Source organism: Aedes aegypti, chromosome 2 (assembly GCF_002204515.2).
Source record: "Aedes aegypti strain LVP_AGWG chromosome 2, AaegL5.0 Primary Assembly, whole genome shotgun sequence".
Classification (NCBI taxonomy): domain Eukaryota; kingdom Metazoa; phylum Arthropoda; class Insecta; order Diptera; family Culicidae; genus Aedes; species Aedes aegypti.
In genome coordinates this window covers 286832137-286847033 of record NC_035108.1, presented here as the reverse complement: position 1 = coordinate 286847033, position 14897 = coordinate 286832137, and the positions used below count along the sequence as shown (strand labels likewise).

Genomic DNA, 14897 nt, shown 5'->3' with positions numbered 1-14897 from the left:
CTGGCATTGTTCGGAAAGGGCTTTCTCAAGAATTTTATTTAGTTCACTTTAACAAAAAAGAACTGAATAATATTAAAGCTTTAGAAAAAGCAAAACTTTTGTTTGATGTCCGTGTGACATGGGAACATTTCCAGAAACCTGGAGGAAATTACCAGAACCCCACTCAGTGCCGTCGGTGCCAAAAGTGGGGTCATGGTACAAAAAATTGTCGCATGGATGCTAAATGCATGATTTGCGGAGGTTCTTCTCACGCCAAAGACGTCTGTCCAGTGAAGGAAGATACCACCAAATTCATATGTTGTAATTGCGGGGCTAACCATAAGTCCAATTTTTGGAATTGTCCTTCACGCAAAAAGGTCATTGAGGCTCGTGCCAGGCAGATGAAAGATAATATCCGTTACGATAACGGTCGTTTCCGGAATTTGCCTGGTAGAGTATCGAACAATGCTCATTTTTCAGTTAACGATCGCTTGATCATGAATCATACCCATCAGGAAGATCATAATCATGCTCATTCACAAACTAATTTTAATCCGTCGGGTAGCCGTTCGAATCTTTCAATTTCGAATGTATCTACCCACGGTAAATCCTTTGCCGATATCGTAGCAGGAAATTCGAACTCCTCCCCTGTTCGATCCATGGGTACCCATTCTACTTGTTTCAAATCAAATGGAAAAAACCCTACCGCCACAGGTAACTCCGCTTCTTCGTCTACCGGAAATTCCAATGGGAAATCACATGACATGTCTGCCTCTGATTTTAATTTTCTAACTGAACAATTGAATCTAATGATTGATGCAATGTTCAAAGCCACCACTATGACTGAAGCAGTCCACGTAGGTGTAAAATTTACAAATCAAATTGTTATTGGATTACGTTTTTCTAATGGATCCAAATAATAATTTAAATATTTTAAATTGGAATGCTCGTTCTCTGAATGGTAAAGAGGACGAGCTGTTTAATTTTCTTACGGTTAATAACGTGCATATAGCAGTTATTACCGAAACGTATTTAAAACCTGGATCTAAACTCAAAAGAGATCCTAACTTTTTTGTTTATCGTAACGATCGAATTGATGGGGCATGTGGGGGAGTTGCAATCATCATTCATAGGCGTATAAAACATCAACTGTTTTCATCATTTGAAACTAAAGTTTTTGAAACTTTAGGTGTTTCTGTTGAAACACAGTTTGGTAAATATACTTTCATAGCTGCCTATTTGCCTTTTCAATGCTCTGGGCAGCAAGTTAATTTGCTCCAAACTGACTTGCGTAAATTGACTCGCAATAAGTCAAAAATTTTTGTCATTGGTGACTTTAATGCCAAACATCGGTCATGGAATAATTCTCAAAGTAATTCCAACGGCAGAGTTTTATTTGATGAGTGCTCTTCAGGATATTTCTCAATTCAATACCCTGATAGCCCCACATGTTTTTCCTCTTCTAGAAATCCATCTACGATTGATTTGGTCTTAACCGACTCTAGTCATCTTTGTAGCCAACTGATTACTCATGCTGATTTTGATTCTGATCATGTCCCTGTTACATTTCAAATATCCCAAGAAGCGATTCTCAATCCTATCAGCTCCACTTTCAATTATTTACGAGCCGACTGGAATATGTATAAAACGTATGTTGACTCCAATCTTGATGTTAACATTTCTTTACAAACAAAACTTGATATTGACAATGCTCTTGAAACATTAACATATTCGATTGTTGAAGCCAGGAGCATTGCAATTCCAAAATTTGAATCCGTGATTATAGACGATGATCTTAAACTCTTGATCCGTCTTAAAAACGTGAGGAGAAGGCAATTTCAACGCACTCGCGATCCTGCTATGAAAATTATATGGCAGGATTTGCAGAAAGAAATAAAGAAACGTTTTGCTCAATTAAGAAACAAAAATTTTGAAAATAAAATTTCTCAATTGGACCCCGGCTCTAAGCCCTTTTGGAAATTATCGAAAATCTTGAAAAAACCTCAGAAGCCAATACCGGCATTGAAAGAGGAAAACAAATTATTATTAACTAATTGCGAAAAAGCTCAAAAACTTGCTATGCAGTTTGAAAGTGCGCACAATTTTAATTTAGGACTTACTAGTCCAATTGAAAATGAAGTTACTCAGGAGTTCGAAAATATTCTCAATCAAGAGAATGTTTTCGAAAATGCCTGGGAGACTGATTTGGAAGAAGTGAGAACTATTATTAAAAATTTAAAAAACATGAAAGCTCCTGGCGATGATGGAATTTTCTACATCCTCATCAAGAAACTTCCAGAAAGTAGCTTATCATTTTTAGTTGATATATTTAACAAATGTTTTCAATTAGAATATTTTCCTGACAAATGGAAAAATGCTAAGGTTGTTCCAATTTTAAAACCAGACAAAAATCCTGCAGAAGCTTCTAGCTATCGTCCAATCAGTTTGCTTTCCTCCATCAGTAAACTTTTTGAAAAGGATATTTTGAACAGAATGATGGCCCACATCAACGAAAATTCAATTTTTGCCAATGAACAGTTCGGATTCCGCCATGGACATTCGACCACTCATCAACTTTTACGTGTAACAAATTTGATCCGTTCCAACAAATCTGAAGGCTATTCTACTGGTCTTGCTCTTCTAGACATAGAAAAAGCATTCGACAGTGTTTGGCATGAAGGTTTGATAGTAAAATTAAAAAACTTTAATTTTCCAACATACATTGTTAGAATAATTCAAAGTTATCTGTCAAATCGTACACTTCAGGTTAATTATCAGAACTCCAGATCTGAAAGACTTCCTGTAAGAGCTGGTGTTCCTCAAGGCAGCATTTTGGGACCAATATTATACAATATTTTCACATCTGACTTACCTGAGCTACCTCAGGGATGTCAAAAATCTTTGTTTGCGGATGACACAGGCCTCTCCGCCAAAGGACGAAGCCTGCGTGTCATCTGTAGTCGATTGCAAAAAAGTTTGGATATTTTTTCTTCATACTTGCAAAAATGGAAGATTTCTCCTAATGCTTCCAAAACTCAACTAATAATATTCCCACATAAACCAAAAGCTCTTTATTTGAAACCTTCAAGTAGACATGTTGTCACGATGAGAGGGGTTCCAATAAATTGGTCAGATGAAGTTAAGTATCTAGGGCTCATGCTAGATAAGAATTTAACTTTCAAAAATCACATTGAGGGCATTCAAGCCAAATGTAATAAATATGTAAAATGTCTCTATCCCCTTATTAATAGAAAATCAAAACTTTGTCTTAAGAACAAGCTGTTGATATTCAAACAAATTTTCAGGCCAGCCATGTTGTATGCTGTACCAATATGGACTAGCTGTTGTAATACCAGGAAGAAAGCTCTGCAGAGAATTCAAAATAAAATTTTGAAAATGATTCTGAGGCTTCCTCCCTGGTATAGTACCAATGAGTTACATAGAATATCCAATGTTGAAACATTGGAACAAATGTCAAATACAATCATTAATAATTTCAGGCAAAAATCGTTACAATCTTCTATTGCCACGATTAATGCGTTATAGGTTAAGTATATTAAAAACGTTTTTTTTTCTCTTATAAGCAGGTGAAATCAACTCACCTGTAAAAAAACTGAACTGCTACGGCAAATGAAATGTAATATGTTGTTAACAAAATGTTAATTAAATCTTAAATTTGTTTTACCAAATTAGGATGATAGTGTTGTCAAATAACACAGAACACCTAGATATAAGAAATGAATGTAATGTTTGGAATGGTACTAATAAAGTAATTAAAAAAAAAAAAAAGAAAAAAAAACAAGCTACACTCATGGTTACCAATGGCTTTTAGGGCGAGATCATAAGCTATACGAGAATTGGTCTCCTTTCGCCCCAGCTAGCAGCAAGCAGCGTATCTCTCCTGCCGATGAGCACTTCTCGTTCCGCCATGTTTGGTACTCGTTGGTTAGAACGTGGTCGTCGAATCCAGAAACTTCCAGAAAACTGTCTAAAAAAGAGACCACGACAGACCGGACGATAGAAAATATAGCCACTTGAAAAGATACTCACCTATTTCAAGGCAAAACGTGACTTGAATCTTCAAAAAATCGTAGGCTGGACTAAACTCGAGCACCATCCGTGCAATTCGTGATCAAAATCGCCGAAAATGTTGCAGGACGCCTAGATTTCAGCAGGAAACACTCTCAAAATCGACGAAAATGCCGTTGGTGGGTAACCGTTGGTCCACGGTGTCGAACACGTTCCCAAAGCGGCACGAGCGATGACAAAAGTGCTGCAAAAATCCACAAATTCATCTTTGATTCGACATGCGTCGCAAATATCCAGAAAAAATCCAGAATAATGCCTTTGCCTCACTGGACGAGCAGGTACAAGATGGATGGTGTAGCAGCAGGAACAATCTTCAAAAGAAGCAGTCGTATTGTCGCCACAATGGTCAGTGACGAAACAATCACCAGTTCCAGAACGTCCCCTTGATGCTACAACTAGATAACTTGAAATTTGAAATTTTTGACTTCAATATGTCAAAACATTATTATCAATTAAATCGGCAAAATATCCACAGCTCATAAGCGTGTGATTCAAAATACATAAGTTGAAGTTTATTTTCTAATTATATTCTCTGCGATTAGTCATCACCTTGTACAACGAACATATTTGCAAAGTTGCACATCTCAAAATTTTGATTTTCGAGTTATCTAGTTGTAGCATTAAGGGGACGAGAAGCTTCTCAATACAGATGGTATCACAATGGGCTGGCTTGGCGTCACTTTCCAGAAGATATGGCGCCAAAGAACTGGACTGTGATGGCGAAAAGTGTCGCAGGATCATCAGCAGCAATGGCGCAATATGTCCGCGCGGCGTAGTCCACTCGTAGAGGTACCTGCGAAACCCACGAAGGCAATTACCTTGCGCCCGATAAATCGAGCCTTGAATTATATTCAATCAGTAGAAACCTCGCACAGCAACTCCGAATCTGCCCCAGGGATGGTGACTATGATGGCGGGACCGCAGCGGTGAATGTTCCAGATAGTGCAATGGCGGGACGCGCAGGAACTTTCTGGAACGTTCTTCGACCGAGATCTTGATCATGGCACCAATTTTATGGTCGTACTTACCATAAAAGTCCGCAGACAAATCCATGGCAGGCACGATAATGCTCTGCTAAACAGCTACCTACGGGGCCTCACTATTGCAGCTGGAAGTGATATCGCATCTTCTATTGTGCTGGAAGCGATCGTGGATCCATTGTTAATTTCGGCAAATGTTGAATTTTGATGTAGATTCCGCAATTTTTCCCAGGTTCATCTTAAATACGGCTCGTCACGGCACCAAACATGGTCGCGCACGGGTGGACCCCCTCTCAGATGTTGGTAACCAAAACGGCCAGCCCTTCCTCACCTACCCTGTCTGGTTTTACATCATGAGCATAATGGGACACCTTAGAGAATTGAACCCGCCTTGCTCAGCACTCAGACAAACAATTAGACTGTTTCATTCTTATCTTCTCCCAGCTGTTCAACTGATTGTTCATTTTCATCAATAGTTTAAGACCAAATAAATGAAAGAATTAAAGCTATTTCTCATTTCGAAGATATGCAGAAGAATCATTTAGGTAGCCAAACGTAGAATATGATTCAGAAAATCGTTCATTTCATTGGGTAAATACCATTGCTGACCTAGTTTTTGTAGCCTATCTCCCGCATTTTTTCTCAGCTTTCTGATGGTGATTCTGATCTCAGAATTCAAAACGAGCTGTGCGTTAATGATGAAAAAAACGATTTTTCTAACAAAATTCAAAATGGCGGCCAAATTTAATATAACCGCCAAAAATGGTTTTATGAGCAAAACACTATGCTGTATGATATCAAAAATGAGTTCAGTGGTTCATATTTAAACTTACACAACATTTTAAACACCCAAAGTTGACATTTAGGTACAGCACCAGTGGATTGTTTAGCACCGACATTTCTAACTGTATTGTTTACATCTTCAAAAAGTGTGCTTATTTCTATACAAAACTGACCCTAATAAAAATGAAAAAGTTCAAAATCATCATTAGGCATCTATAAACTTGAAAACATGAAATGTCTGTGGTGCCAACGAAACCTTTGGCATCCTTGGAAGGAAATGTTTGTTGTTACCGACCTGATCAAATTCGCCCCAGTGATCAATTTGTCGCCGGATTACGGTACCAATAGTACACCATAACAAATGATGGGCATAATTATGCGAAAAATCCGTATCCTGCTTATATAAGATTAAATTGTTGATAAAACTCACCCATTTTTACAGTGAGTAGAATGCCGAGGAAAAATCAGTAACTTCCCATCGCTCACCCTGAAACACTTCCAATCAAACTTTTGATTTGGATCAATTCACTATCACGATCTACGCGCCAAGTTTGTCATCTGTATGCCACCGCACTCGAAACTATATTTTCTTTTCAAAACGTGACAAGTGTTACCACACGGTGACAAGTTCGCCAAAGTTTTCTCGAGTTCATTTTCTGCGACGTTAAACGTGAGTTCCGTGCGTCAGTCGATCCAGTTCTGTATAAATTTATGATTCAAATTCAATCCATAGTTTGAAACTTTCCAACAGCGTTCTGTGCTCCACATCGAGTCGATGGAAGTTACGTGAGGGGTCATTTCTGTTTACATATTCGCCACTAAATCGAAATTTAATGAAGCGAAAACGCGGAAAGATGAAATTCTCCCATTTGTGTGAAATTTCCATGAGCAAGAACCGCTCGGAAGCTTTCGAGTGACCACAACAATCTGTCGATAAGGCTGACCGTAACCAAAATCCAACCTAATGCTGAAAACCATAGGTATGCTTTCTGGCAAAACCGCTCATCGAAAATGTGTAAATTAACACCCTGCACTGCGCGCCCATGCAACGAAAGCACGCCACTCTTGTGCAACCTGCGCGTATGTAGGCACAAACAATCCCGAAACGAAAGTGGATGCTTTCAAAGTAATTAAATTGTTTTCGATTCGCGTGAAAAATTCAGTAACATTGAAACGGTGGACGAGCAATCTGGCTGTGGAGCATCAACCTTCTTCCACCACCATATGCAGGCAGGCAGGCAGGCAGGACGTTACGGGTGGCCTATTTTGCATATGCAAATTACAAAATATCAAAACTATTGGACGTTGTTGTTTCCCTTTCTGCTGTCATACCAAATATATGCAATAGGATAATGCTCAGACTTGAAACAAACCTACATAAACGCACACTCCACGGTCGCGGCACGCTGGATATACCTACACTATGGATAGGGTGACCGACCATACGGTATCCTTAAGGAAAAATTGCCTTCTTTTTTTCCGGTAACGGTAATCGTTCATTTCATAGGGTAACTTTTTGTTTTTCTTCTATCTTAAAATTTCCTCCTATTTGAAAAAAACTAATGGTATATAAAAAGAACATTCATAGAGCAAAATGAGTCTAAACAGTACAGAACAGAACCGGAAAACGGTATTTTAAATACCATGATGAATCAAAATCTGAACAGCACCAATCTCCGGACACTTTGATAATATTCGTTAATATGAGCCAGAATTAATGGAGATCATATTGAATTTTATTCATACTTTTTTCTAAAAACATTATAAATCATTTTACTTTATTTATTATCTATAGCAATCATTGTCAAATAACGGAAAATGACAAAAATAAAATCTTGGACATCGATTCTTCGCAGTGCTAGTGTTTTTATAAGAGTGTCAACGAATTCACCCATAGTGTTTAGTTGATAATACTTGGACAACAATTAGTTTGATTAATACAATTTATGAAGCTTTTCCGTCGAAATTTTGCGTACAATCATAACTCAACAGGACAGGGATTCCGTGATGAATCAAAAGCCGAAAGGTTGTATGGGCGGTGTCAGGAGGCTGGTCCATACAACCACATTGAAAAATAACGAGCAAACATCTATGGTTCCCACTGGGAAGTGGTTCCCACTGACAGCTCAATGTGTGTAAACAAATAACCGTTTGAGGAATAACAATCGAAGATGGCGAAATCTTTTTCTCCGAAAAATTTCATTTCCCGCATAACAACAGTTATTCGAACAAACAAACGGTTGCAAACTATTGAATTGTAGTATAGCAAGTCAATTTGGGTTGATTAGATTAGCTAGAAACACTTTTAAGAATTGGAGGAAAAAAACACTAATATGATTAGGCCAATGTACGTTGTTGCTCTTGAGTTTGATGCTGACCACGAAAACATGGCTGCCTAGCACCGGGTTGACCATTTATTACCTATATGGATTCGCATTATGCGTTTTACATAGTGTATTCTGTGCTCTTTCGCCTTTAAATAGATACCAATCGGGTTTTTCCGTTGCTGATCTTTTTCGTGCTGAGATTGCAAAAAGCTCAATCCTGCCTAGTTTGGGTAGTGGCTACAGTTAGGTTAGCTCAGATTAATCTTCAGCATAAAAGAACAGCAACGATCAATCTTTGCAGGCTCATGCAAAAGGGTACAGCCCAAATGGCGTTAGTTCAAGAACCCTACTTTCGTAGAAGAAACTTCTATCTAGGTAACCTTGTGGATCCAGTATTTGCTACTTTCAGCAAACCTGAAATGGCAAACTCGCGCTCCATGCCACGCGCATGCGTGCTCGTTAATAAAGCAATCGTTGCTACACTCATTTCTGAGTTAACTACCAGAGATGTATGTGCTGTCACAATCGATGTTTCTGTTGGTGACCTCAACAGGAAATACGTCTATTGTTCGGTATATTTACCACATGATGAACCATCCCCAACGGATGACTTCAAACGAGTTGTCATACACTGCGTAACAAAAGGCCTTTCGCTGATTGTGGGCAGTGATGCCAATGCTCATCACATCATCTGGGGCAGCTCAGATATCAATTTGAGAGGCTTCAGTCTGATGGAATACTTAAGTAGTACAGATTTAGGATTACTTAACATAGGCAATCGCCCAACCTTCATGGTATCTAATAGAGAAGAAGTGTTAGACATAACGCTCTGCTCGAATAGAATTAGTCACGAGTTGACGAATTGGCATGTATGAGATGAGGAATCATTATCTGATCATCGCTACATCTTCTTTGAACATTCAAATGTAACTGTGCTCACTTTGCATATTAGGAACCCCTGGTCAACAAACTGGGAACTCTATATTGAATTGGTTGCGACCAAATTTCATGGATATTCTCCGTCCATTGAAAATCCAAGTGATTTGGATGATGCCGTTGATACTACAACATCCTACATTATGGAAGCTTTTGAAGAAGCATGTCCTCTGCGGTCTGTGAAGACTACAAGAGGGACCCCATGCACTGTGTTTTATTTTCTCGATTTCATGCGCATTTTGAATAGCGCCCAAACCGTTGATATTGACGATATAGTTTGTTCGGAGAAGTTTCTTGGTATATTAAAGCGCAACTTTTGACAAAAAACGATTTGTGATCAATCCACCTAGGAGTGAGATAGAAAAACTATTTTTTTTAAACATTTAGATAGACATATGGTGTCTTGGGCAAAGTTGTAGAATTGGCGATTTGAAACAACTTTGTCGAAGACACAATTTTTCTATCTCTTATACTTTTTGAGATATACGCTGATGAGGCTCACCTTCGTACTTGTTTTCCTGCATTTAGTTGTTTGGCATTGTTAACATAATAGAAAACAGACAAGAAAAACCGTGAAAAATGATCAATTTCACCCGAAATTACGGTACTTTTTTTTTACTTTAAGAGATAGAGAGGTGCAATGTTCAGTAAATACACACGTTTTTAGATGTTTAACAACTTTGTAGAAGACATAAAAACCCATGCAAAGACGCTTATAGACAAAAGTTTTTATCAAATGCCGAAAGGAAGGATATGGTACTCTCATTATTAGTAAGAGTTGTCTGCGCCATTTTGCGCCGAGGCCAGTTACAGAGGCCTAAAATACCCCTTGAAAAAAGAGTAATTTATGAATAACTTTGTTACTTTGAAAGATAGGGTGATGATATGTTCAGCAAAAACACGGGTGTTTCTATGACAAACAACTTTGTACAAAACAATAAATGTTAAAAATCTAGGAAAAAAGTTATGATAAAAAGTATGATTTTTAGGGGCCATTCACATACAACGGCGAGGGACGGACCTGGTTTAGTGGTTAGAACACTCGCCTCTCACGCCGAGGACCTGGGATCGAATCCCATCCTTGACATAGTCACTAAAAATTTCAGTGACGACTTCCTTCGGAAGGGAAGTAAAGCCGTTGGTCCCGAGATGAACTAGCCCAGGGCTAAAAATCTCGTTAATAAAGATAGAAAAAAAAAACATACAACGGCATATTTCTCAAAAAGTATAAGAGATAGAAAAATCGTGCCTTCGACAAAGTTATTTCAAATTGCCAATTCTACAACTTTGCCGAAGATACCAGATGTCTATCTAAATGTTTTGAAAAAATAGTTTTTCCATCTCACTCCTAGGTGGATTGATCACAAATCGTTTTTCGTCAAAAGTTGCGCTTTAATATACCAAGAATCTTCTCCGAACAAACTATATCGCTAAAATCAACGGTTTGGGCGCTATTCAAAAAGCGCATGAAATCGAGAAAATAAAACACAGAGCCATGGTGGAATTCCGATCAGACTAGACTCAGGAAACAATGTAGAAGGAGTTGGAATAGACGCCGTTCAGCTGGATCAGAGTTGTTCAAGTCGGCTCGCAAGACTTACAAGAAGGCTCTTCGTTCTGCTGAACGATCCGGCTGGAAAAACTTTTGTACAAATGTTTCCAATTTGAGTGAGGTAAGTCGGCTGACCAAAATCCTTGCAAAATCTGAGGATTTCCAAGTGAACGAAATTCGCTTACCCAATGGCGACTTTACTTTTTCTGATGAAGAAGTTTTAGAATGCTTATTCGATACACATCTACCCGGATGTGTGGACATAGCATCTACGGATGAACCAAATGTCTTTTCATGTATTTACGAGTCTCTGGCCTCGGCTCGCAGTATCGTAACTACTGAATCGATTCAATGGGCACTTAATAGTTTTGCGCCTTTCAAATCTCCAGGAGCGAATGGGATTTATCCTGTTCTGCTCCAAAAGGGATTTAAGTTTATCAAACATGTTTTGAAAAAACTACTTGTAAGCAGTTTTGCTACCGGGTATATTCCCAGATCCTGGCGTGATATTACTGTAAAGTTTATCCTGAAAGGAGGACGTGCGTCGTACGAAGAAGCGAAGAGTTTTAGACCAATCAGTCTGACCTCTTTTCCCCTAAAATGTCTGGAACGCATTATCGATCATCATCCGCATAAATATGAACCATACTTGCACTGTTTCCAATACTATCCAGAACCATATGTTACAGTATCTGAATAATTTCGTATAACACCCAAAAAAAACAATATGTCCACCTTACCACGAACAGTTTTGACAGTTCGGTGAATGGTTTTTGGAAAAAGCACAATCTGGGAAATGGGCGGTTAAGTTATGTAACCATTTGAAAACGCCGATTTTCTCGAACAATTTTTTCCATCACAATTTGCGTAATGGTCGATATACTATCCATATTTCGATAAAATTACAGTAATAGAAACAGTTTGAAAATAGTTAAACTATAAGTTTGAATGAAGAGAAATAACGTTTGTGTAATAATATGTTTACGGTGCGTTATTGTATTTACACTGTATATTGTACTGTTGCTTTACATTAAAACTATAGACGAAGGAACGAAAAAATAGGAAAGTTTCAAAATCTTTTTAATAATTTTCGCCAATATGTTGATGATATGTAGCTCGAAATTCGCGCTAGTAGATGGGTTCGATGATCGAATCCGAATTTCGGATGGTTTTCTGTTGGTATTGAACTGCTTTTACTGGACTCTACATTGTAAATCTTCCGCGCAAATCACTGTAGGGAATGAAAATGAGCTTTTGTTTTTATATAAGAGGTTTACAAATTAATCTTGGAGTACCTACCCTCATTAAGCATATCGTTATCTTCGTTCCTATCGCTAACAACACTTCACCGGAACAGCCATCATCGTGTATATGGACATTTGGAATAGACACCAAATACAGCGTTGGTTTCATCCGTGACATCTTTCCGTAGCCTTCTATGGATATTGTTGAATCGATACTTGTTATTCGAGAATCTTTTCGATTATTACAAAGTTATTTACTTACCGTAATTGCAGCTGCCAAGTTAACGTGACTTGAAAGTGATTGTTCAGGAACCGCCCGTATGTTGCTTTCCTTTTGCATCATCAATACTCTGGGGAAGAAGAATGAATTTACAAAATCGAAAGAATTAAAGGTAATTAATACAAGCACTTACCAATGGAATTTCGGTGACGGATTTTTTTTCACACCGATTTGATTTGTCAAAACAAAAATCGAATCGGATGCTAAAAACAACGTATACAGTACCATTACGAATTAAATTAAAAAAAAACAAATGATTCCGTTTTACTTAGGGCTTGTTCACAAATTGCATAACGCCGAAAATTACCATTTTTGACACCTACCCATCCCCTCGTAACACTTGTTGTATGAAAATTTTGTAACATTTTGTAGATACCCACCCACCTTCTTCAACGTTATGAAATTTGTGAACAGGCCCTTATCGGGACTAAAACTTAAGCACAGTGGCGTAGCTAGGGTTTAAGGGGCCCGGTGCGGAGCCAAATTTGGGGGCCCTTCCAAATAGCGGTGTGTGCCAATTCACTTGTCAATTAATCGAAACAATAATATGCTTTCAATCAATATTAATAGTGAGGATAAAAAATAATGGACCTTGTGTTTATCTAATGTTGAAATCGTTTTATTTATTTTTTTAATTTTTGTTTAGAAATCAAAATGTCATATGCCGATACGACCACTTCAGGGCTCATAGTGGCTACGTGTTCTTAACAAATGAACTTTAGAAACCCCATGCCTGAAGATTGAAATTAAAATGAGATTGAACATGAACCACATCTCGATAAGGATTCCTCAATTAATCCAACCAGACAACCAATGTTGCTCAGACTCATTTCCCCGAAAATAACATTTTCCGAACTACGAAGCCACGAACTACTACAACCATGCTCTATCCTCCTAAGATAGAAAAGCAGATGGTTAAGCTTGAGTACTGCACACAAAATCGATCAATTTTGATCCCAGAGAGCCACAATTCAAGTTTCGGTGAAGTGAAATGAGTAAGTGAGTGAGTGCGAATCATTTCACCGAAACTTGAATTGCGGCCCACCGAGATCGAAACTGTCGGATCCCATGTGCAACACTCAAGCCCAACCACCTCCCCCTCCATTTCAGGAATACAACGCACAGTTATAACAGTTCATGGCTTCACAATTCGAGTTTCGGGGAAATGAGTCTGGTCAACACTGAGCTCTAAAAGCGCCTTTCTTAAAGTTTATGTGGGATCTAATGATTTTCTTTTGAAATTTCTTCAGAATGTAATTCTTGTATTTGATTGAAGTTTTCTTCAACTATTAATTCGACTACAAATTTCGACAAAACTTTTACGAGTAATTAGAATCAATGCAATAGCATTGCAACTTTTTGGCATCGCATTATGTGATTTGAAAGATTAAGGTGCTTCCATAAATCCGGAATAATGGCGAAATGTATGCAAATCAACTCAAATAAAATTACTAAAAAAAAATGAGATAGGCTCGGGCTGCAAATCTCCTAAATAAATATATCTATCTATCTCTAGAATATAGATACTAAAAAAATATATTACAGAAGTTCAGGATGGAATTTTTATAATTTCACGAGAAACAAGATTATAATATATAAAAACGATTTGTATAAACAAGTAGAGTGTCATTTTTTTGCTTCAATCCCTAATGATCTTCAAACGTGTATTTTCCAACTGTAACACTAGCTTTTTCATCAGCCTTAGGTTTGAATGCAATGTGTATATCTTTAGATCAAGGAACAGGACTTAATTATTGAAATATTTATTTCGAAATGACTCTATCGATCACACTGCAAGGAACTTTAGACACCTCTAGCTTGAAAAACTAGACCATAAAGACACCAGATAGGAATCAAAATGAGATCGAAAATGCACCAAACAGAAAACAGAAATACAAACCGTAACCTTATCGGAAACAGAAGATAAGAGTTTCATTCTTCATCATAGAATAAGGCCAGACTTTTCTCTTTTTTTTTGTAATTCCTCATGGCGTTACGCCAGTATTACTGTATTTATTTCATCATGATATTCTTTAGGAATTTCGTGAGAATTTAGGTATTTACCTAAAGATTAATTGATTATTCCAAAGAATTCCTCCAAGAATTTTCCTAAGGAATTTCTCCAATAATTTTTCTTTGGACATCTCACGAGTGTAAACTGGATTTTTTCAAAAATAACCATAAAAAGTACCTGGAGGAACTATACTTTTTGGAAAAAAAATAGTAGTAATCCCTGAGGAAATTACTGGAGTTAGTATCGTTGGAGTGTTCAAGGATTATGGTGAAAATTGTGGAAAAAATCCGCTTAGCATCTTTTAACAACATTGTTGGGAGAATTGGTAGAAGAATCTGTAGAAGAATTCTAGAAGAAAGATCCCTGTATGAGTCCCTGAAAGTGTTCCTGATGAAATCTCTGGACAAAGATTAGAAGATTTCTTGATATTTTTCTTTGAGACATGTGAGCAAAAATTCTTGGAGAACCTGATAAACAACCGCGTTATAGTCTTTAAGTTTTGCTCTGGAGCCCGTAGAATTTTGCATTAGGATTCACTGCAATCATAATAAAGAACAATTAAACTCTATAGACAATTTTGATTAAATTTGATACCTTCCATTAAAATAGAACTTGCATTAAAATAGACACCAAGTCTCTAGAAAAAGACCTGTTACCAGTCCAGCACAAATGTCTTCAACTCAAAACTGTTAAATTAATATGTATGTTCAACA

General features: G+C 37.6%; 1 long non-coding RNA gene across 2 annotated transcripts; it reads right to left on the bottom strand.

Moving 5' to 3' along the window:
- Positions 1-11723: 11723 nt before the first annotated feature.
- LOC110675685 lies at positions 11724-12230 on the bottom strand. Of its 2 annotated transcripts, none has more exons than XR_002499711.1 (3): positions 12153-12230; positions 11946-12082; positions 11724-11877 (listed from the first exon to the last, which is right to left on the bottom strand). It is a non-coding gene; the product is annotated as an uncharacterized LOC110675685 (long non-coding RNA). The 2 variants fall into 2 exon arrangements; XR_002499712.1 differs by having other exon boundaries at positions 11946-12079; positions 12153-12206.
- Between the last annotated feature and the right edge of the window lie 2667 nt (positions 12231-14897).